This window comes from Chiloscyllium punctatum, chromosome 25 (genome assembly GCF_047496795.1).
Source record: "Chiloscyllium punctatum isolate Juve2018m chromosome 25, sChiPun1.3, whole genome shotgun sequence".
Lineage (NCBI taxonomy): Eukaryota > Metazoa > Chordata > Chondrichthyes > Orectolobiformes > Hemiscylliidae > Chiloscyllium > Chiloscyllium punctatum.
In genome coordinates, this window is record NC_092763.1 from 54,411,469 (window position 1) to 54,434,832 (window position 23,364).

Consider the following 23,364-nt stretch of genomic DNA (forward strand, 5'->3'; position numbering starts at 1 on the left):
TGGCACCAGCACCGTGGAAGGGGGGACCTGTTCCGATAGGACAGACTCCAACATAATCATGCTGGTACCAGAGTCCTGGCATATAACTAGGACTGTAGCTAGGGCTTTAAACTAAATAGTGGGTAGGTGGCTTCAGTTGCATGAAACATTATGGAAAGAGTTGGGGGCTGGGGGTGGGTGGGGTTGGATGGTAGGGGAGGGCTCAGCAGAAGTTATTCACATTTTCAGAACAAGTAATAGGAGAGAAGGTTTCGAACTGGTGATCAACAATGAGTGGACAACAATGAGAAGGTGGGCAGTCAAAGCAGAGCTGCAGGTGATGTATTTAATTACTCACAGTAGACAAAACAAGATAACTGAGTTTGTAGAACAGATTGAAATTGTCAGGTATGATGTGGGTGTTACAGAGACATGGCTGTAAGAGGATCAGGCTGGGAAATAATATCCAAGGATACATGTCCTATCCAAATGATAGACAGATAGGCAAGGTTGGAAATGTGTTGCTGGAAAAGCGCAGCAGGTCAGGCAGCATCCAAGGAACAGGAGAATCGACGTTTCGGGCATCAGCCCTTCTTAAACGTCGATTCTCCTGTTCCTTGGATGCTGCCTGACCTGCTGCGCTTTTCCAGCACCACATTTTCAGCTCTGATCTCCAGCATCTGTAGTCCTCACTTTCTTCTCGAAGGTAGGCAAGGCTGCCTTATTAATATGAAATGAAAGTAAACTGGTAGCAAGAAATGATATAGAGTCAGAAGGCATCAAATCTGTTGAGGAACTACAAAAGAGAAAAGACCCTGTTGGAAGTTGTGTCTCTGAGCACAAGTCAGAGTATGGGGAAGAAAATAAATCAGGATGTAGAGAAGGTACATAACAAGAGCATAATGATAATAATCAAGAGGAAATTGAAAATGTAGGTGGACTGGGAAAATCAGGTAGGTAGTGGACCTCAAGGAAAGGACTTCATGGAATCTGTACAAAACTTTTTTTTGATGTAGTTTTTGATAGAGCCAACAGACAACAAGCAACTCTGGATTAGGTGATGAGGGAATATGGTGGAGCAGCAATGGCAAGAGTTTCTGGGGGTAATTCAGGAGACACAGCAGAAATTCATCTCAAGGAAGAAGAAACATACTAAGGGGAGCATGAGGCAACCATGGCTGACAAGGGGAGTCACGGTCAGCATAAAAGCAAAAGAAAAAGCATCCAATGTGGTGAAATTAAATGGGAAGACTGAGGATTGGGAAGCCTTTAAAACCAGCAGAAGATGACCAAAAAAAGGGGCAGAGAAGATGATATGTAATGGTAAGCGACTTTATAATATAAAAGAGATTGCAGAATGTTTTAGTTCTTGAAAATGTAATTGAAAGGCAAGAGTAGACAGCTGGTAATGAAAGCTTGAGAAGTAGTAATGGGGACCAAAGAAATGGCGGAAGAACTGAATTGGTACTTTGCATCAGATTTCACAGTTGAAGACACGAGCAACATGCCAGAATTTCAAGAGTCAGAGAGCAGAGGTGAGTTTAGTAGGCATCACGAGAAGGCGCTGGGAAGTTGAAAGGTCTGAAGGTCGATAAATCACTCCGACCAGATGGACTACACCTCAGACTCTGAAGGAGATAGCTGGAGAGATTGTAGAGGCACAGGTGGTAATCTTTCTGGAGTCACTGGAGCTGGGAGCCCAGAAAATGTTCAATGAAACAAAATTTGTGAGAAGATTTGCAGCTCGGGTGCTCGTTGTTGTGGTTCTGTTCGCCGAGCTGGGAATTTGTGTTGCAGACGTTTCATCCCCTGTCTAGGTGACATCCTCAGTGCTTGGGAGCCTCCTGTGAAGCGCTTCTGTGATGTTTCCTCCGGCATTTGTAGTGGTTTGTCTCTGCCATTTCCGGTTGTCAGTTCCAGCTGTCCGCTGCACCACACCTCCTCCCTCACCTCTATCCAAGGCCCTAAAGGAGCCTTCTACATCCATCAAAGTTTTGCCTGCACATCCACTAATATCATTTATTGTATCCATTGCTCCCGATGCGGTCTCCTCTACACTGGGGAGACAGGGCGCCTCCTAGCAGAGCGCTTTAGGGAACATCTCCGAGACACCCACACCAATCAACCACACCGCCCCATGGCCCAACATTTCAAATCCCCCTCCCATTCTGCCGAGGTCATGGAGGTCCTGGACCTCCTTCACCGCCGCTCCCTCACCACCAGACGCCTGGAGGAAGAACGCTTCATCTTCCGCCTCCGAACACTTCAACCCCAGGGCATCAATGTGGACTTGAACAGTTTCCTCATTTCCCCTTCCCCCACCTCACTCTAGTTCCAAACTTCCAGCTCAGCACTGTCCCCATGACTTGTCTGGACTTGTCCTACCTGCCTATCTCCTTTTCCACCTATCCACTCCACCCTCTCCTCTCTGACCTATCACCTTCATCCCCTCCCCCACTCACCTATTGTACTCTATGCTACTTTCTCCCCACCCCCACTCTCCTCTAGCTTATCTCTCCATGCTTCAGGCTCACTGACTCTATTCCTGATGAAGGGCTTTTGCCCGAAATGTCGATTTCACTGTTCCTTGGATGCTGCCTGAACTGCTGTGCTCTTCCAGCACCACTAATCCAGAATCTGGTTTCCAGCATCTGCAGCCATTGTTTTTACCTCGTTGATTTTAACCCTACTGTGAATCCTCCTTCAAGGATGCCTGCCTTGAAGAAGTTTTCCTCCTCCTCTCTCGACAAGAATCTCTGGGAGTCCCTCTCCCATTGCAACTCCCAGGTCATTTCCTCTTCCCTGAAGCTCTTCAACCATGTCGTGAAACAAACTCGCTACCACAGCCACATTTGCTTCCTCAGTGCTTGCCTCTGTAACCAACTCATCCCTCATGGACTCTGGACCACCTTTAAACCAGCAGAGTTCAGACCCGAACTGGGCAAACAGTACAGACTACAGATTCAAAAACACCAGCAACAGTTCTCCTTCAAGATCCTCCACTCCACACTTGCAGCAATGCGTCGGTATATTGGGTCCAGGTCGATGTGTTTGTTGATAGAACCTGTGGATGAGTGCCATGCCTCTAGGAATTCCCTGGCTGTTCTCTGTTTGGCTATTATAGGACAAGCCAAACAGAGAACAGCCAGGGAATTCCTCGAGGCATGGCACTCATCCACAGATTCAATCAATAAGCACATCGACCTGGACCCAGTATACCGACCACTGCAACAGACAGCTGGAACTGACAACCGGAAGTGGCAGAGACAAACCACTATAAACGCCAGAGGGAACATCACAGAAGCGCTTCACAGGAGGCTCCCAAGCACTGAGGATGTCACCTACACAGGGGATGAAACATCTGCAACACAAATTCCCAGTTCAATGAAATAGTTCTGTTTAAGAAAGGAGGGAGCCAGAGATGTGAAACTATTGGCCAATTATACTAACCACAGTTGTTGCTAAGATTTCTGTATCTTTTTATGAAAGATGAGATTGAGGACAAGTAGGAAGTGCATGGTAAAATAGGGCTGAGTCAGCACAGTTTTGTCAAAGGGAGGTCTGACAAATTGTTTGGAGCTCTTTGAGGAGGTAACGAACAATTTAGGCAAAGGAGAGCCAGTCAACATGATCTCTTTGGATTTCCAGAAAGCCTTTGACAAGGTGCCACACAAGAGGCTGCTTGATAAGATAAGAGCCTATGGTGTCAGTGTCAAGATACTGATAGAACAAGAAGATTGGCTGATTGAAAGAAGGTAGACAATGGGGATTAAGGTTTCTTTTTCAAGATGGTGGCCGGTGACTAGTGGAGTTCCACTGGGCTCCGTATTGGAATCATAACAATTCACATTGTACATTAATGATCTAGACAAAGGAACTGATGGCATTGTTGTTAAGTTTGCAGATGACACAAAGATAGGTGGAGGGGCAGGTAATGTTGAGGAAGCAGGGAGGCTGCAGAAGCCTTGGGCAGACTAGGAGAGTGGGCAACAAAGTAGCAGATGGAATACAGTGTGGGGAGGTTTGAAGTTATGTACTTTGATAGAAAAATATAGACGTAGACTATTTTCTAAATAGGGAAAGGTTTTGGAAATCTAAAGCACAAGAGTCCAAGTTCAGTGTTCTCTTAAGGTTAACATGCAGGTTCAGTTGGCAGTTCAAGATGCAACTGCAATGTGAGCATCATTTCAAGAGAGCTAGAATACAAGAGCAGAGTTGTACTGCTGAGGCTGTATAAGTCTGCTCAGACCACATTTAGAACATTGTGAGCAGTTTTGAACCTCGTGTCTTAGGAAGGATATGCTGGCATTGCAGGGCATTCAGAGCAGGTTTATAAGAATGATCTTGAGGATGAAGGACATGTCATATGAGGAGCAGTTGAGGACTTTGCGTCTGTACTCAATGGAGTTTAAAGGATGAGCAGGTATCTGGTTAAAACGTATAGAATACGGGGAGGCCTGGACTGAGTGGATGTGGAGAAGGGTTAGCACTGCTGCCTCAGTGTCATGGATCCAGGTTCAATTCCAGCTTCGGGTGACTATTTATGTGGAGTTTGCATAAGCTCCCTGTGTCTGTGTGGGTTTCCGTTGGGTGCTCCGGTTTCTTCCCACAGTCCCAAGATGTACAGGTTAGGTGGATTGACCATGCTAAATTGCCCATAGTGTTCAGCAATGTGCAGGCTAGGTGAGTTAGACATAGGAAATGCAGGGTTACAGGGATAGAGTATGGGGTGGGTCAGGGAAGGATGCTCTTTGGATGGACAATATGGACACAATGGGCGGAATGATGTGCTTCCACACTGTGGGGATTCTGTGAAAAAAAAGAGATGTTACCACTAGTAGGAGAAACAAGGATCCAAGAGCACATCCTCAGAGTAAAGAATTGACCCTTTAGAATTGAGCTGAGGAGGAATTTATTCAGCGAGAGGGTAGTTAATCTATGGAACACATTGCCACAGAATGCTGTGAAGCCCAAGTCATTTAATGCATTTAAGGTAGAGATAGATAGTTTCTAGATTGGTAAAAGGATCAGGGGTTATGGGCTGGGTAATGGGATTGAGAAACATATCAGCCATGATTGAATAGCACAGCAGACTTAATGGGCCAAATGATCTAATTCTGCTCCTCTTTCTTATGGCAGTAGTTTTAAGACTCGGTCATGGCCACAAGATGAAATGACAAGTAAAAGAGTGAAGAGAAGACAAAATTTCACATTACTTTAGCCTCCTCATGAAAATAAATTGTGAAGCAATTTTGAATATGTGTAAATATTTCTCAAAATGCTTTGAAATTAAATCTCAACATTTTAATTGAAGTTATAATATATCAAAGATAGCTGGTCAAAACTTTGTTAACATATGGGAAGGAAACATAATGGTAAATTCCCCTTATTGCTGCTCAACTGGCAAAAGCTGTAGTTGAAAATTTAGAAGAGGAAGATCTACCAGCTTGCGGTACCTGGTCTATAACTTGGGAATCTTTGAACCACATTCCTTTCTGACGACACTCATCAGTGGATTTTTCCCCTTTTGTGCAAATATACCTCAGCAATGTTTAATAGTATGGCACAACACAATTTTAATGTAATGTATCTAATCATTTTTAATCATCCAGTAAACTACAATAGGAAACATTCATCATCGTTGAAGGGAAAGGTTCAAGCTAATACAACTGGGGTTAAGATGAAAGGAGTTCAATATTACAGTGTAGAGTCATAGAGTCGTACAGTATGGAAACAGACAATTCAGTCCAACTTTTCCACACCAACCAGATATCCAAAATTAATTTACTCCCATTTGTCAGTATTTAGCCCATATCCCTTGAAACCTTTCATGCATCCATCCAGATGTCTTTTAAATGTTGCAATTGTACCAGACTCTACAGCTCCTTCCATATGTCCATCCATGAAGCACTGAGGAACAGTGGAGAGAGGTTTGGACATGGTCAGTTTGTGTAGTGAGGAAGGGGAGAGCAAATTCAGACTTAGAATTGGTGAGGAGAGAGTCATTGCTGGCCAGCTAAAAGAGGGAAAGGGAAGGCCCAGAGCTTGAAATATGCTGTCACAGATTAAAAGTAGCATCGGCACCAGGGAGGATCTGGTTGGTCATTTGGAAGACGTGCAACTTATAGTGATGCTAGATAAAGCACAGCAGGTCAAGCAGCATCTGAGATGCAGCAGAGTTGATGTTTCCTGATGAAAGGTCCTGCCTGCAACATCGGCTTTCCTGCTCCTTAGATGCTGTCCAACCTGCTGTCTTTTTCCAGCACCACACTCCATGTGCTCTGACTCTCCAGCATCTGCAGCCCACACTATCTCCTAGCTTATAGTGACAACAATGAGTTTTTGCTGATCTTACAGTGGCTGATTGAGAGAGACGATCCTATCTGCTCTGATGCTGTCTCGCAAGCAAGCAAGACTGCAGAGAATGGGGAGATTTAGGGCAACATGATATGTGTGTGATGGTCCCCTTTCAGCAGGAAAGCCTGGTCTCCAATTGTCTCAGCTATCCCTGCCCTAGAATAACCATGTAAAATGCCTGTTCTGTGGAATGAAAGTCATAAACATTTCTCCTGATCTACAAAAGATAATGTACAGGGAATGCCACCAGTTACAATGGTTTCAGCTCTCGATTTCAAAGTTTAAGTGAAGTTTCATCTGCAAGACAGAGAGCCAAGTGAATAGCACATTTGGATCGGTGATCACACCACAATTTAGGGATAAGCAAGTACAGAGGAACCTCAATTATCCGAATTTCAGATTATCCAAAGAAGATCTCAAGGTTTTGATAGAAACATTACATCAAAGAGGTGTTTCCAACACTGATCGCATGTTTTGTTTACAATGCTTAAAAATAAACCTGGCTTCCTGAAATGCTGCCAAGAACAGTCGTGGACATCGATGGGAGCCCAGGAACCGTCTGCAAATGACTGACCACCCGCGCGCTCTCTCTCTCTCCCCATACCTTCCCTGCAGTTCAACACAGGGGTGTACCCTAAAACCCCCTTCCCCAGATAATCTCTCCAACATTGTCCTGTACAGGGCAAAGGTGGAACTTGAAAAAAAGTTGCCGTAAATATGTGTGTGTGTGTGTGTGTGTGTGTATATATGTTATTTTGAGACACACTTCCCCAAAGGCATTGGTGTCCAAACCGACTACAAAGGGAGGGGTGATGGAGGGCAGTGGGATGGTGGTGAGGGGCGGAGGAGGGGTGGAAAGTGGGAGGGGACAGACAGGAGGCAGGTTTGGGCAGAGTGGGGGGTGGGTTTGGATGGGGTTGGGGCAAACAAGAATGGGTTTGGGGCGGGGTGGATGAGGGTCTGTGTGGCGGCAGCAGACGGGGGTAGGGTTGGACAGGTTGTGGGGAGCAGGGGCGGGGACTCATGTGCAGTGTGCTGTTGCCTAGTCTCCTAAATGGGGAGCGGATTTAGCAAGTGCCCGTTGCGCCAATCCCATTAAATTAAACTGATGGTGGGTTGGGGGGGGTGGTTGGGGAATGCGGGAAGCTTCAGCAATGCTGCAGGTCCCTTACACACAAGTGTGTGTCTGTTCAGAAACAAACCCTGAGACAGAGAAAGGGAGCAAGGCAGGCAGAGTGAGGATAAAGGAAACTTCAGAAAACTCTGAGCCCCAGAGGAGAGGCATTGAATCAATTAACCAAAAATCAATTATCCAAATGAAACAGTGCCTGCTCATCACATTTGGATAATCAAGGTTCCTCTGTAAATAGGGAATGGGTCACCACCAGACAGTTCATGCGAAGTAAGTAAGTTGTGCTAAAGTTCCCAGCATCCTGCTCACTAATTGGTTTTCTATTCTGGATATTAGTGAGGAGACTGGACTTTCAGAAGAACTCCATAAGAGCCCAGGCCATGGCACCACAGGTGGCCCAGCTGTACAAGAAGGGAGGTGTATGAGTTGAAAGGCATAATTGATAAGTAACTGTTTAGATAAGAGAGCAGAAAGGTGTTTCTCCAAATATCAGAATAATTCAAGAATAATATGTTGTCTTGTTGATGGTAGGATAAAGAATATCATCGAATGGGGCAGGGCTTACAGCCAGAAATCATGGTCCACATTAGGACTAACAATATAGGTAGCAAGAGTTTATGGACTTTGAATCAAACTTTTGGTGGCTAGGTAGAAAATTAGCAAGTGGGACCTCTGGAGTAGCAATCTCCAATTACTCACACTGTTACACACAAGTGAGTACAGAAGTAAGAAGGTAGATGAATGTATGGCTGGAAACTTGCTGCAGGTGGGCTGCCTTTAGATTTCTGTATCACTGGGACTGGCTGTAGGAGAGAAGGCACCTGTATTAGCCAAATGGTTCCCATCTGAACTGAGCCAGGACTGAGGTCCTTATCAGTTTTTTTTGTGAATGATGTTGGGGAGAGTTTAAATTTACTCAGCTGGGGTATATGAGCCAGGAGAGGATATTAGAAAGTAATACCAGGTGCCAAAGATTCTGGGTGAAGCAGATAGCACGAGAATAGAAATTCATAAATTAATATATGGTGTTGAGCAAGGAAGCAACTGATGAAGTCTAAATTGGTGTAATAGGACATGCTTCTGAATGCACAGAGTGGTCAAGGTTGAGACTGTCTGATTTTTAATCAGTAAGATATACAAGAGTTATGGGGAAAAGGCAGGAGGAAAATTTATTGAGGATATCAGATCAGCCATGATTTCATTAACTAGTCAAACAAACTCGATGGGTTAAATAGTGTACTTCTGCTCTGACATCCTCTGGTCTGATAGAAAGAAGGCACAGTCAAATCTGGTACTTGGGAATGAGGTGGACTAACTAGTTCAAGTGATGGTGGCCATATTGGGGATCAGTGAGCATTGTAGCATAAAGCATAAGGAAAATGACATTGGTCAATACAGAGTAAGACAAGTCAAGTGACAGACAGCCTACTTCAATGGGGTAGGAATTCAGCTGGCCAGGATAGATCGGAATGGAAGGTTATCAGGAGGAATTGTTGTTGAACGTTGGGCTACCTGCATTAGTAATAATTTAGATACAGTTAAGGTAGGATTCTAGACAGAGTGGATGGGGACAAACTGTTTCCACTTGTGAATGGATCAAGAACCAGAAGGCATTATTTTAAAGTGTTTTGCAAAATGGACAAATACAAGGTGAGAGAAAACATTTTTCAAACAGCAAATAGTTCAAGCTTAAAATGCACCGTTTTGAAGTGTAGTCAGGGTTGGTTTAATTGAGATATCCGAAAGAACATTGGATTATCATTTAAGGTGAACCAATCTACAAGTTTATGGGGAAAAGGCAGAAATTTGGTAAAACGTCAACATGTTCAGAGATTTGGGCAGCCATGAGAAGCTGAATGAGCTCTTTCTATTCCACAACAATTATGTGATTCTTTGAGACTCTGTCCTTGAGATGAGAGCCGCATCACATAGCATGCTATTCATTACCACCTCAGTATAACTCCAGCCTGATCTGAGGTTGAAAAAAACATCCAACAGCTGAGAATGAACAAGGCCCCCAGAAAAGATGGAATCCCTGGTGACATGCTGAAATATGGTATAAAAGTAATTGCAGGGCCTTATCTAAAAGGAAGAAAGGTAGTCAGCAGATTTCCTTGATGGAGTAATTGTGAATATCTTCAAGAAAGGAGGTAAGAACAATTGCAGAGGTGTCTCCCTGCAGTCCACCATAAGGAAGGATATTGCGAAATTCCTCCTCAACAGCCTTTTCCCAGTGGCTGAAGAGCTCCTACTAGAAACATATTGGGGAATCCTTGCATTGAGAGGCACTGGGGACATAATGTTCATGGCAAGCCAAGTCCACCAAAAGTGCACGGAACAGCAGCGCGGAGTGGCAGAGTGGCTCAGTGGTTAGCACTGTTGCTTCACAGCACCATGGACCCAGGTTCGATTCCAGTCTCAGGCGACTGTCTGTGTGGAGTTTCCACATTCTCCCTGTGTCTGCATGAGTTTCTCCAGGTGCTCCGGTTTCCTCCCACAGTCCAAAGATGTGCAGGTCAGGAGAGTTGGTAAACTGCCCATTGTGTTAGGTGCATTAATCAGAGGGAAGTGGGTCTGGATGGGTTACTCTTCAGAGGGTGAAATTGCCTCCAACATGTCTTTAGACACTGAGGAACAGAGTCTTCAAACACAAAAAAAACCTCAGATTTGGCACCAAGCTCATTGCTTTTTGGGGCAATAGTGTTGCTATTCTTCTGTATGCTTTGGAATAATGGAAAATGTATGTCAGACAATTCAAATCCCGATCCAGAGAGAAATATCATCAGTGTTGCCTTAAAAAAAACTCTGCAAATCCAATAGCAAGCATACTGCTCTAATATAAGTGTCCTCTCTCAGGCCAACATCTCTAGCACTAAGACACTGGTTAGTATCAGTTAACTGTATATGGTGAGCTGCAGTGTTGGCAAGCCTGACACAAGACTCCCTAAATGAGCTAGGTAAAAACAATGACTGCAGATGCTGGAAACGAGATTCTGGATTAGTGGTGCTGGAAGAGCACAGCAGTTCAGGCAGCATCCATGGAGCAGCGAAATCGATGTTTCGGGCAAAAGCCCTTCATCAGGAAAAAAGGCAGAGAGCCTGAAGCATGGAGAGATAAGCGAGAGCAGGGTGGCGGTGGGGAGAAAGTAGCATAGAGTACAATAGGTGAGCGGGGGAGGAGATGAAGGTCAGGGAGGAGAGGGTGGAGTGGATAGGTGGAAAAGGAGATAGGCAGGTAGGACAAGTCCGGACAAGTCATGGGGACAGTGCTGAGCTGGAAGTTTAGAACTAGGATGAGGTGGGGGAAGGGGAAATGAGGAAACTGTTCAAGTCCACATTGATGCCCTGGGGTTGAAGTGTTCCGAGGCGGAAGATGAGGCATTCTTCCTCCAGGCGTCTGGTGGTGAGGGAGCAGCAGTGAAGGAGGCCCAGGATCTCCATGTCCTCGGCAGAGTGGAAGGGGGAGTTGAAATGTTGGGCCACGGGCCGGTGTGGTTGATTTGTGCGGTTGTCCCAGAGATGTTCCCTAAAGCGCTCTGCTAGGAGGCGCCCAGTCTCCCAAATGTAGAGGAGACCGCATCGGGAGCAACGGATACAATAAATAATGTTAGTGGACGTGCAGGTAAAACTTTGATGAATGTGGAAGGCTCCTTTAGGGCCTTGATTAGAGGTGAGCGAGGACGTATGGGCACAGGTTTTACAGTTCCAGCGATGGCAGGGGAAGGTGCCAGGATGGGAGGGTGGGTTGTAGGGGGGCGTGGACCTGACCAGGTAGTCACGGAGGGAATGGTCTTTGCAGAAGGCGGAAAGGGGTGGGGAGGGAAATAGTTCACTGGTGGTGGGGTCTTTTTCGAGTTGGCGGAAATGTCGGCAGATGATTTGGTTTATGCAAAGGTTGGTAGGGTGGAAGGTGACCACCAAAAGCGTTCTGTCCTTGTTACGGTTGGAGGGGTGGGGTCTGAGGGCGGAGGTGCAGGATGTGGACGAGATGCATTGGAGGGCGTCTTTAACCACGTGGGAAGGGAAATTGCGGTCTCTAAAGAAGGAGGCCATCTGGTGTGTTCTGTGGTGGAACTGGTCCTCCTGGGAGCAGATACAGCAGAGGCGGAGGAATTGGAAATATGGGATGGCATTTTTGCAAGAGGTAGGGTGGGAAGAGGTGTAATCCAGGTAGCTGTGGGAGTCGGTGGGTTTGTAAAAAATGTCAGTGTCACGTCGGTCGTCATTAATGGAGATGGAGAGGTCCAGGAAGGGGACGGAGGTATCAGAGATGGTCCAGGTAAATTTAAGGTCAGGATGGAATGTGTTGGTGAAGTTGATGAATTGCTCAACCTCCTTGCGGGAGCACGAGGTGGCGCCAATGCAGTCATCAATGTAGCGGAGGAAGAGATGGGGAGTGGTGCCGGTGTAATTATGGAAGATCAACTGCTCTATGTAGCCAACAAAGAGACAGGCATAGTTGGGGCCCATACATGTGCCCATGGCTACCCCTTTGTAGGATGTGGGAGGATTTGAAGGAGAAATTGTTAAGGGTGAGGACCAGTTCGGCCAAACGAATGAGAGTGTCGGTGGAAGGGTACTGTTGGGGACGTCGGGAGAGGAAAAAACGGAGGGCTTGGAGGCCCTGGTCATGGCAAATGGAGATGTAGAGGGATTGGATATCCATGGTGAAGATGAGGCGTTGGGGGCCGGGGAAACAGAAGTCTTGAAGGAGGTGGAGGGTGTGGGTGGTGTCTCGAACGTATGTGGGGAGTTCCTGGACTAGGGGTGAATAGGACAGTGTCGAGGTAGGTAGAGATGAGTTCAGTGGGGCAGGAGCATGCTGAGACAATGGGTCGGCCAGGATAGTCAGGCTTGTGGATCTTGGGAAGGAGGTAGAACTGGGCAGTACGAGGTTCCCGGACTGTGAGGTTGGAAGCTGTGGGTGGGAGATCTCCTGAGGTGATGAAGTTCTGTATGGTCTGGGAGATGATGGTTTGGTGATGGGGGATGGGGTCATGGTCAAGGGGGCAGTAGGAAGAGGTGTCCTCGAGTTGGCGTTTGGCTTCAGCGGTGTAGACGTCAGTGCGCCAGACTACCACTGCGCCGCCTTTATCCGCTGGCTTGAAGATGAGGTTGGGATTGGAGCAGAGGGATTGGAGGGCTGCGCGTTGTGAGGGTGAGAGGTTGGAGTGGGGGAGGGGGGTAGACAGGTTGAGGTGGTTAATGTCCCGGCGGCAGTTGGAAATGAAGAGGTCGAGGGCAGGTAATAGGCCAGCGCGGGGTGTCCAGGTGGGTGCAATGGGTTGGAGGTGGGTGAAGGGGTCCTCGGAAGGTGGGCGGGAATCTTGATTGTGAAAGTAAGCAACGGAAGAATTGTTCGACGTCACGGCCTAAATGAGCTTCCTACTCTGACCTCCATCACACAAATGACTACCAGTAGGGTAGGGAAAATACTTCAAGGATATCCTCAAAGCCTTACTGATAAAATGCAATATCCCCAATGTCTCATGGGAATCTCTTCCTGAAAACTATTTGAAGTGATTATAACAAGGTCAACCACATGGTCCTCATAGGATATGTGTTTCCTGATTAGGACTGTTAGTTTGGTACAATCTGGAAGACCTCACAGATAAGGACAGGACTGTCCGAGGGAAAAAAACAGGAATGTCAGACATCTTGTTCACTCTAAGAGCTGGCTCTGAGGGAGCTGAATCAGTGTCATAGTGTGTAAATAAAGGGTGATGGGATACCGGCCCCTGTGGACTTATTTCACTGTCCAAACTGGAGAAAAGGTAAATAAGCAGGAGACTGAAAGAACACAGCAATTTAGGCAGGACTAGGAGGTGGAGAAGTCAATGTTTTGGGTGTAGCCCTTCTTCAGGACTGGGGGTAAGTGTAAGGGGAGTTGCAGATAAAGGGAGTGGAGGGGGCAGGTGGTGAAGTCGAGAGAGATGAAGACAGGTAGAGGTATGACCTGGTTGGTTAATGGTAGGAATGAATCTGGTTGGTGGCTTGAAGGAAGAGTCAATAAGAGGAATGGAAAGGAGGGGCGGGATGAGGAAGGGAGTCAGGTGATGGAAAGGGAGGTTATTGGAAATTAGAGAACTCAATGTGAGTCCTCCGGGCTGTCCAGGTGGAAAATGAAGGATTGGTCCTCCAATTTGTGGTCTGATTCGTTGTGGCAAACGAGGAGGTGAGGATGGTCATATTGAAAAGGGAGTGGGAAGGAGAAGAAGCATCTGCGAAGTTGCCAACCATCTCTGAGAGATTCCAAGTGGAAGCTAAGCTTTAAGAGGAATGGTAGTATGCAAAATCCAGGAATCCATCCAGCTATCTCTTCGAACGCCTGAGGCAAGGTGTGCAGATCCAGTATTGAGCTGTTTTGTCATCTCAGCCCCCACAATACTGGAGCTACTGCATAAGAGAACTGTCTTTGAGGGAGTGAGAGTGATAATTTGACAAATCTGTTGATCTGTAAATACAATGCATAACATCAGTATCAGCTCAAGATGTCTTTTTTCACCGAAGGTATTATTGGAATTGACTTCTTTGTTGTAACTAATTATTTCTATTATGTGGAAATTAGAAATATAGAAACATAGAAAGAATTAGTTAATAACATCAGAAAAAAAATCAAATTTTAAAAATGATCGGGAAATGGAGTAAAGTAGAATCCTAACTGATGTGGTCAACTGAGTTTAAATGACTATCAGCTGCATTGTCAGATATGATTCAATCAGCTCATGTTAATATTATTAAGGTATAATAATGTTTGCCCTTTTAATTTTTATCAAACTAATATTTTGCACAATATCTAGTCACTTGACTTATGTGAAACAGTGAAAGAAAGCAAAGCATACTATAGTTGTTGTTCCAAAGTTACAGATGTGGATAGGTAGCATTGACAGAATGCATCTGAACTTTTGATTTCTAGAAGCAGTTCAGGATTTGAAAGTTGCTTTCGCAGTTTTAAATGAAGAAGAGACTAACTTCAAAGTCCTGAACCTGACCTAATTAAATCCCTCTATTTGTAAATGTCACACGGGATATAGAAATATTAATAATGTTGGAAGTGAATAGCATCTGCATAAGAAAAGAGAAACTAAGATACTTATCAATGATGATAAACTAGCAGTATATTTCCAGTTTTTTCTGAATTTCATTTGACCTGATCTTGCTGGAGTGAGGCATCTTGCACAAACCATATAGTTTATGGTTTGACTTTCTTTTCCTATCATCTTTACCGAGAGTTTGCTGCAACTGAGTTGATAACAGAGCCATAGGGCCCATAAGGTATTTTGGATTGTCTAATGATAGGAACAACATTCTATCTCTTCAACCAATAGGTTTTAAGGACTGGGAAAGAAGTGGAAGAATAACAGAGAATTAAGAAGAACAGAGGGTCATTGGATTTCACTTTAAAAATTTCTAAATGTAAGACACTTAGGTGGGATGTGGTTAAAAAGCTGTATGGGATATTTTTCTTTACCAGTTGAGGTATAATGTATAAAGCATGGAGATGCTGCAAGAACAATAGAGTATTAATTGAACCTCATCTGGAGAACTGCATATATTTCTGGGAGACAGAATTGATGGATATTGTATAAATAGATGGTATGCAATAAAAGGATACTTAAATTGTTATCAGCCCTGACATTTGGTAGCCAATCTTCAATATGCTCATCATGTTTGATTAGTGTTGTCTGATCATAAGTCTTTGTTATATTGCTTGATTGATTTAGCCTGTGGATGGAGCTAGTGAGTCAAATGATTGACTTCTGCTAGAAATTAGAGATGCTGACCACATTTTAAAGTTCTTCACAGCTCTAAGATGTTTAAGGTGATGTGTCTAAATTATTTGAACTTAGAATGATCTTTGTTTGACTCTGAGATATTATTTCAGACACACAGTAGCTCAATTGCAGCACCGCACATGGTAAAAATGATGAGTCTAAATGTATGGAATCCTACCCCCACCCCGCATCGTTTCTTTCTTTGCTAGATGACCCTCCCATATCCTGAGAGTGATGGGTGTTGGGGTCATGCTTGTTCTGATATAACAAAGGTCAACCAGCAATCCTGGACAGTGTCACTGAGCAGAAAGATATCAATGATATTTTAACAATTTATAAGGCAGTAAGTGTTTTTTGGAAAAAACGAAAGAGAAATGTGATGACTGAACAATACACACTTCAACAGAGATATCATGGAAATGGTAAGTCTTATACAATGACATGGGGCAGCATTACTGCAATTGGTCTCTGCATGACAACTTGCTCAACTAAAAATGAACTAATTTGTGATCAATTAATTAAAAGTATTTCAATTCCACAGATTAGGGAAGGTCTTCTGGAGGATGATGACCTTGAAAAATCTATGGCCTTGGCAGTTAAGTCAGTGTTACAGACACACACAACCCAACCAGCTCAAATGTAAAGACAGGGCAAGGAGATCTCAGAAATCTCATCAACATGTGCCCAGTCCTGACCAGAACCTCAAAATAGTGCCCAAACTCTGAAAATGCTCAATGAATTACAATGCTACATCCAACTTCAGAGGAAAAAAATCACTACTTGTGCTCAAAATGGATGCATTTTTCAAGGGAATATAGATCATCAAAGAAAATGACTTTATCATTTCAACATGTTGCAGAGTGTTTTTTTTTTCCTGTTTTACCATGTGTACAACAAACAATAAAGCATCCAGCTGTTTTTAAGAAATGCAAACCTTGAGACCATTAGATATTGGAGCAGAATTATGCCGTTTTGCCCTTGAGCCTGTTCTGCTGGTCAATCATGACTGATATGTTCATTAAACCCCTTCTTTTGCCTTCTCAGCATAAGCTGTGATTTCCACATCTATCAAAAACCTATCTATCTCCACCTTAAATACGTTCGATGACTTGGCCTCCAGAGCTTTCTGTGGCAATAAATTCCACAAATTAACCACCCTCTGACTGAAGAAATATCCTCTTCATCTCAGTTCTAAAGTTCTTCACTATGAGGCTGTGACCTCTGGTCCTAGTCTCCCCTACTCATAGAAACAACATCTTGATGTCCGCTCTATTGATGCCTCTCATTATTCTGTAAGTTGCAATCAGATTCCCCACTTCATCCTTCTAAATGCCATTGAGTATAGACCCAGAGTCTGAAACCACTCCTCATAATACCAGCCCTTTTCACCTGGAATCATTCTTGTTGACCTCTGGAACCCCTCCAACAGCAGCTCATCCTTCCTTAGATATGGGGCCAAAACCACTTACAATATTATAAATATGGTCTGATGAGAGCCTAGCAGCATGTCTCTGCTGTTGTAGTCCAGCCATCTTGAAATGAGTGCTGACATGCCTTTGCCTTCCTCACTGCAGAGTGAATCTGTATGTTAACCTTAACAGAATCCTAACCTTAGACTCCCAAGGACCTTTATACTTCAAAATTCCAAAGCCTTATCCCATTTAGAAAATAATCTGTATCTTTATTCTTTCTACCAAAGTCCATGACTTCTCATTTTCCCGCATTGTATTCTATCTGCTACTTTGCCCATTCTGCCAGCGTGTCCAAGGCCTTCTGCAGCCTCCCTGCTTCCTCAATACTATCTGCCCCTTCACCTATCTTTGTATCATCTGCAAACTTGGCATCAATGCCCACATCTCCTTCATCTAGATAATTAATGTACAATGTGAATAGTTGTGGTCCCAACACTGAGACCAATACAAGTCACCAGCTGCCAACCTGAAAATGAACCTTTAATTCCCATTGTCTGCCTTCTTCCAGTCAGCCAATCCTCTATCCATGCAAGTACCTTGGCTTTGGGAATGGGGTTAGCTCAGTCGGTTGGATTGTTGATTTACAGAGCAGTATGATGCCAACAGTGTGGGTTCAACTCCCATCACCAGTTTGAGGTTACCATGAAAGGCTGTCCTCCTCAACCTCTTTGCTCACCTGAGGTCTGGTGGCCCTCAGGTTAAATCACCACCAGTTGCTTCTCTCTAATGAGAGAGCAGCCCCTATGGTCTGGTAAGACTACGGAGACAAAATTCCAACCTTGGCTTTAACACCATAGACTTGGATTTAGCAGCCTCCTGTGCGGCACCTTGTCACTCTCTAGAAATCCAAATAGGTCATGCCCACTGGCTCTCCTTTGTCTAACTTGCTCATTACCTCCACAAAGAATTCTAACAGATTTGTCAGGCATGCTCTCTGCTTGGTAAAGCTGTCTGACTTAGCCCTAGTTTACCATGCACTTGCAAGTTCTTCACAGTCTCATCCTTCATAATGAACTGTAAAATCTTATCAATGATTGAGGTCAGGCTAACAGCCTATAGTTTCCTGTCTTCTACCTTCCTCCCTTCTGAAACAGGGAGGAAGTTTGCAAGTCCTATCAGACCAATGCTGAGTGATTCCTGAAAGACCATCACCAAGTGCCTCTACAGTCTTGACATGGAAAGATATTTACTCTCAGAAATGTCTCCAAGAACCTCAAAGTCACATGTGAAAGGAAGGTCATTTCAGTGTGAGATGTGTGACTTTGTAACAGACATCCTTCTCACTGCAGAGATTCTGCTGATACATACCCATGAATGAACTTTCAAATGTGAATTAATGTGATGAAGCTTCTGGGAAACTCTCTGTACTTTTTAGAGGGAAGGGGACAATTTGATAGCCAGAAATCTGCCAATAATGGAGAATTATGTGTGCAAATGTGCTTAGTGTACATACCACTGTGACAAAACCTTCAGCAAATATGATGAGTTAAAGATGCAGACAAAAGGAGCATTTTATCAGAATTTGGTCAGAAGAGGACACATGAAGATGGTAATCAAACTTGTAGTAGGTGTTAAATTTTGTTTGTCGCAGACCATTCTTAAGGCTTCAATACCAGTTCATGGGAATTTCAGAGCAAATAAAATCACAAAAGGACAAGAGTAAGCAGCAGAATATGTTGGAAATGTACAAGTGTAACAGAACCATGATTGGAAATTGGGTTTGAAACAATATGACCAAATTGCAGCGTCAACTCTGCATCATCTCTATCATATCTAAAGCAGACCATGCAATTTCTTGACTCTAATCCTTATGTGTTAACGCAAATCTCTGCTGTATTTTGTGGTCATGTTTATGAGCACTATCTGGGATGGGTTGGGTAGATTTGCTACAATCATCTTTCTTATCAGTCATTTGTTTGAAAACAAACAAACTAGTATTGTTGCATGTACCCAGATACAGTGAAAATGTTGTTTTGCATGCTATACAGGCTGATTCATAGAATTATAGAATCCCTACATTGTGGAAACAAGCCATTTGGCCCAACACGTCCATGCTGACACTCTGAAGTGCAACCCACCCAGACCCATTCCCCAACCCTATTATTCTACATTTTACCCCGACTAATGTACTTAACCTATACATCCCTGAACACTCTGGACAATTTAGCATGGCCAATTCACCTAACCTACACATCTTTCGACTGTGGGAGGAAACCAGTGCACCTGGAGGAAACCCACGCAGACATGGGGAGAATGTGCAAACTCCACATATACAGTACCATACAAAGTGCATCAAGGTAGCAGAACAGACTGCAGAATACAATATTACAGTCACAGAAAAGAGATCAGAATTAACATTTGCGAGGTCCTTTCAAAAGTCTGATAACAGTGGGGAAAGAAGCTGTTCTTCAATCTATTCGTATATGTATTCAAGCCTCTGCCTGACAGAAGAGAGGGTAAAGAGAGTATAACAAGGGTGGGAGGGGTTTTTTGATTATGTTGGTTGCTTTCCAGAGGGAGCAAGAAGTGTAGATGGAGTCAATGCATGGATGGCTGGTTTGTGTGATGGACTGGCCTGTGTTTACAACTTTCTATTTATTATTGCAGTCTTGGAAAGAGCAGTTTCCATGCCATGCCATGCTGTACTGCATCCAGATAGAATGCTTTCTGTGGTGCATCTATAAAAATTGATAAGTGTCTTTGTGGATGTGCTGAATTTCCTTAGCCTCCTGAGGAAGTAGAGGCATTGTTGTGCTTTCTTGACCATCACAACGGCATGGGTGGACAAGGACAGATTGCTGGTGATCGTCACTTCCAGGAACTTGATGCTCTCTACCATCTCCACCTCAGCACCATTGATGCAGACAGGGGCGTGACCTCCATTTCACTTCCTGCAGTCAATGACCAACTCGTTTGCTTTGTTGACACTGATGGACAAATTGTTGTCTTTACTTTGTGCCATTAAGCACTCAATCTGTTTCCTGTATTCTGTCTCATGTTTGTTTGAGATCCGACCTACAATGGTACTGTCATCTGAAAACTTGTAACGGAGTTGGGGCAGAATTTGCCAACACAGAGTAAAAGGAGTATATAAGGGCTGAGAACATAGCTTTACAGCTCACCTGTGTTGAGGGGGTTAAGGTGGAGGAGGTGTTGTTGCCTATTCTTGCCGATAGTGGTCTATGGGTCAGGAAGTTGAGGGAATTACAGAGGAGGGGAGCTGAGACCTAGGTTTCGAAGTTTAGAGATGGACTTGTTTGGAATTGTGGTGTAGTCGATAAGTAGGAGCCTTACATCAGTATCCTTGCTGTCCAGAGGTGCCAGGGAGATGACTTCTGCCATGGGCCTTCAGTGCCAACAGGCGAATTGCAAAGGTCCAAGGCATTTTGGTAGGCTAGAGTTGATGTGAGCTATGACTATAATTATGGAGGTCTGAGCCACTGGACAGTAGTCATTGAAGCACACTGCATGATTGTTCTTTGGCACTGAGATGGTGATCTTCAGGCAAGTGGGAACCTCACATCGTAGTAAGGAGAAGTGAAAGATGTCTGTGAGTACTCCCTTCAACTGGTCTACACAGGATCTGAGTGCAAAGCGAGGTACACTACATCAAGTGCACTCATCACTTCCACATCAGGTGGGATATAAACTGCTGTCAGGATAGTGGAGTCGAACTCGCCGGGCAGTTAGGAGGGATGACTCAGATATTCTCGGTCTGAGGAGCAGTAACTCACCACAATCACCCCATCTGAGCACCAGGAGGTTGTAAGGCACAGTCAGGTGTAGCAGAAGTGAGCTATGCCTATGTAAAACAGCATAAAGCCATCTCCCTATTCCTTTTGGAAGGTGAGTCTAACTTTAAGTTCACCCATTTGTTCTCAATGGCTTGGATGTTTGCAGGAGAATGCTGGGAAAGGGGGATTTCAAATACTGAAGTTTTAGTCTCATCTTATGTTCAGCATGTCTCCACATTTCCTGGGCAGGTGGCTGCTTCCAATTGATCCTCGGCTTCGGTGAGGGAAAGCTGCTTCTCCGGAAGGAAAGTGAGTGCATCTGATGGAGTCCTGGGCACCAGTCTTGCCCTTGCGTGTTCTGGGGAGTCTTGTAGTTGGTTCAGTCAGGCCTCCTTGATGTTGGGTCATCGCGAGGTCAGATATTGTTCTTGGCCTGGTCAGGCCTTCCTTCTGGGTTTTGCGATCAGGCTTTCAAGAGGCCAGAAGGCCTCTGATCCCTCCGGACTTTGCCTCCAACATTGGCAATAGAACCTCGTTGATCAGAGGATCCTCAAACCTGAAAGCAGACTTAAGAGAACATTGTTAGTAGTTCTGATAGACTTAGAATTGAGGTTTAGAAGAGCAGAATGATCATAAAATATGTAAGAATAAGATTTGCCGTTCACAGCTCACAAAATGTTGCCACACTCAGGTTCCGTCTTAGTTCACTATTAGTCTGTAAGTGGGGAAGGCCGTCCACACAAAGTCTTTGGCAGAAAATAGGGTCAGGTTTGAGAAACTGAATAGTTTTATTGCTTCGTTCTTAGTGACTGCTTACATTACCTCTGAATTAGGTAATAGTCACTTGTAATACATTAGGCTGGATCTAAGAGAGATCATTTCTAAGAAACATTCTGGTACACACAACCGAACAGTTCATGAGCTTCCCCCATGAAAAGCCCTTTTCTATCTGGATGGGCAGAACTTATCTTGTAATATAAGTTAACACTTTTTCAGGTAGCAACTACCTGCTGTAAATCCCCAGGGAGATTTGACCCCATTTGGATACTCAGTACTCAGGAATGAGTTTTGATTTTCTTGTGAATAATATTAACATTTAAAATACTTCTTCTATTTTCAATTTTAATATTCTGAAATAAGCTCATAAAATTTTGGTGATTCCTTTGAATCGTTGAATGTATTTTCTTGGTTTATATATTTCACAGAATCTTAACTGTATATGAAACTATAATGAGTAACACAGTTAATAAAAAAGTATTCTTTGAGTGGGAAGGTGATGCTTTTGCTGCGTAAGAATGTATAGTTGTGTTGTCTTGTCTCCCCCTCCAGCAGCAGCAATGTATGGTACATTCCAGTGATGTTAATATGTGTGTGCTTCTGTTCCTGCTTACAGTAGAAGCAGTTGGGGATTGGCAGTGATCTCCTGTCATTTAGGTTGCAAGAGTGTGAGGATTCTGTAGTGTTCAGCTGATTGCCTGGCATCCACAAAGGAATTAGCTAATTCTCATCAGAAACCTGACAGACAAGCAGGGCTTGGTATAATTCAGCTTGTTCTCACATCAGGAATCTGCAGGATATGTTGAAAGAAGATGAAAGTGGATTTATTTCGTCTTCTGTAGAGTGCATTTTGGAGGGATGGGATGGCCGGAACCCCTCAGCGTGGCAAGACTTCAGTATGGTAATGTGAACTGGTGGGCTTGTGTATAAGGTAGAATGTGCATGTGTGTGTGCATCTGTATTTTCATTGTATTGTATGCTTTTGAAAAAGAGAGCCTGCTTAATGTGTGACTGTAATAGAAGCTCTTCACTTAGCGTACGAGCGGTGTTTGAGATTGCATGAACATCGCAGCACAGAATTTATTGTCAGCTTGCCAAATTTAGGTTGTTGGGTCAGGAATGAGTCCCAAGATCAAACGGAATATCATTTTCTTTGAATACCTGCTGGTTCAAGGTTACAGCACAGCTGTTTGTGGACAGCACTCAAGCTGGCATTTAATGCTGTGAGTACGTTGCCCTCTGTTTGGTATCGATAAGGATGAATGTGATGCACTATCTATCTTTATTTCACTAACTGACTCCTCAGGTACTCTGGCAACTGTCTGAAGAAGAATAGGCACTTTCTCTAATAATTCACCAGAATCACTCAACTTCTCCTAGGTAACTGTTGCAACAATCCTTTTATAGTGGTGCTGAAAACATGTACTTTAGAAAAGGGGTCCCTGCTTGTTTTTAAACTGACATTGCAGACTGCCAGGGTGTATTTGTAATTTTTGTTTTAGTTGGAGAAGGTCGCATCCTTTACCTTTCAAAAACTCAAATGCTGCATATTAAATAATACTGATGCAAAAAGCTGATTGTTTGCCTCTGGTACATGTCACCTATTTTCTATTTAATAAACGTCAGTGTAACGAGATAGAAGTCACTGATCTCCATCTCTTGCCCAGAAGAGTTTTTTTCTTGCTGTTTGAAACATGAAGAGGAAGGCCACCTAAGCATGTTGATTTACAGAAGAAAGCCCATTTTTCCATTAGTTGGCTCGTGAAAGTGCAAAGTGAAATTTAGATCTCGGAGATCCAACTTGAACCACACATCTTAATTACAGAAAAATCGTCTTTATTTTTCTGTAAAGTTGTTTCAGTGCCTGTATCAGCAGAACATGGTGTACTAAACTTCAGAAATAAAACAGATGAGCCCTAATATACAGCAAGAACATTTATTTAATCAAGTAGCATACTATTATTTGAAGATTGATGTTTCATTACACTGACCTCCAGCATTGATAATTTGTTTCGAAAAAAGGATGTACAGTCTTATTGTGTTTTTGTTATACTTATTTTGATATTTGGATTAAAATGATTCAATTATATACAGTTGACTTACGTGGCATTTCATGGAAAGTATATTGTGTCGCTCAA

General features: G+C 43.9%; 1 protein-coding gene across 5 annotated transcripts in view; it reads left to right on the forward strand.

Moving 5' to 3' along the window:
• tenm1 (teneurin transmembrane protein 1) overlaps positions 1–23,364 on the forward strand; it is a 2,368,941-nt gene that overhangs the window by 1,254,835 nt on the left and 1,090,742 nt on the right. The window contains exon 1 of one of the 5 annotated variants that reach the window (XM_072595291.1): positions 21,861–22,127. The exons of the other annotated variants lie outside the window; for them this stretch is intronic. The gene's annotated coding sequence lies outside the window, so the exon portion shown is untranslated. Of the gene's footprint in view, positions 1–21,860; positions 22,128–23,364 lie in introns of those variants that run through there. 5 annotated transcript variants of the gene reach the window in all.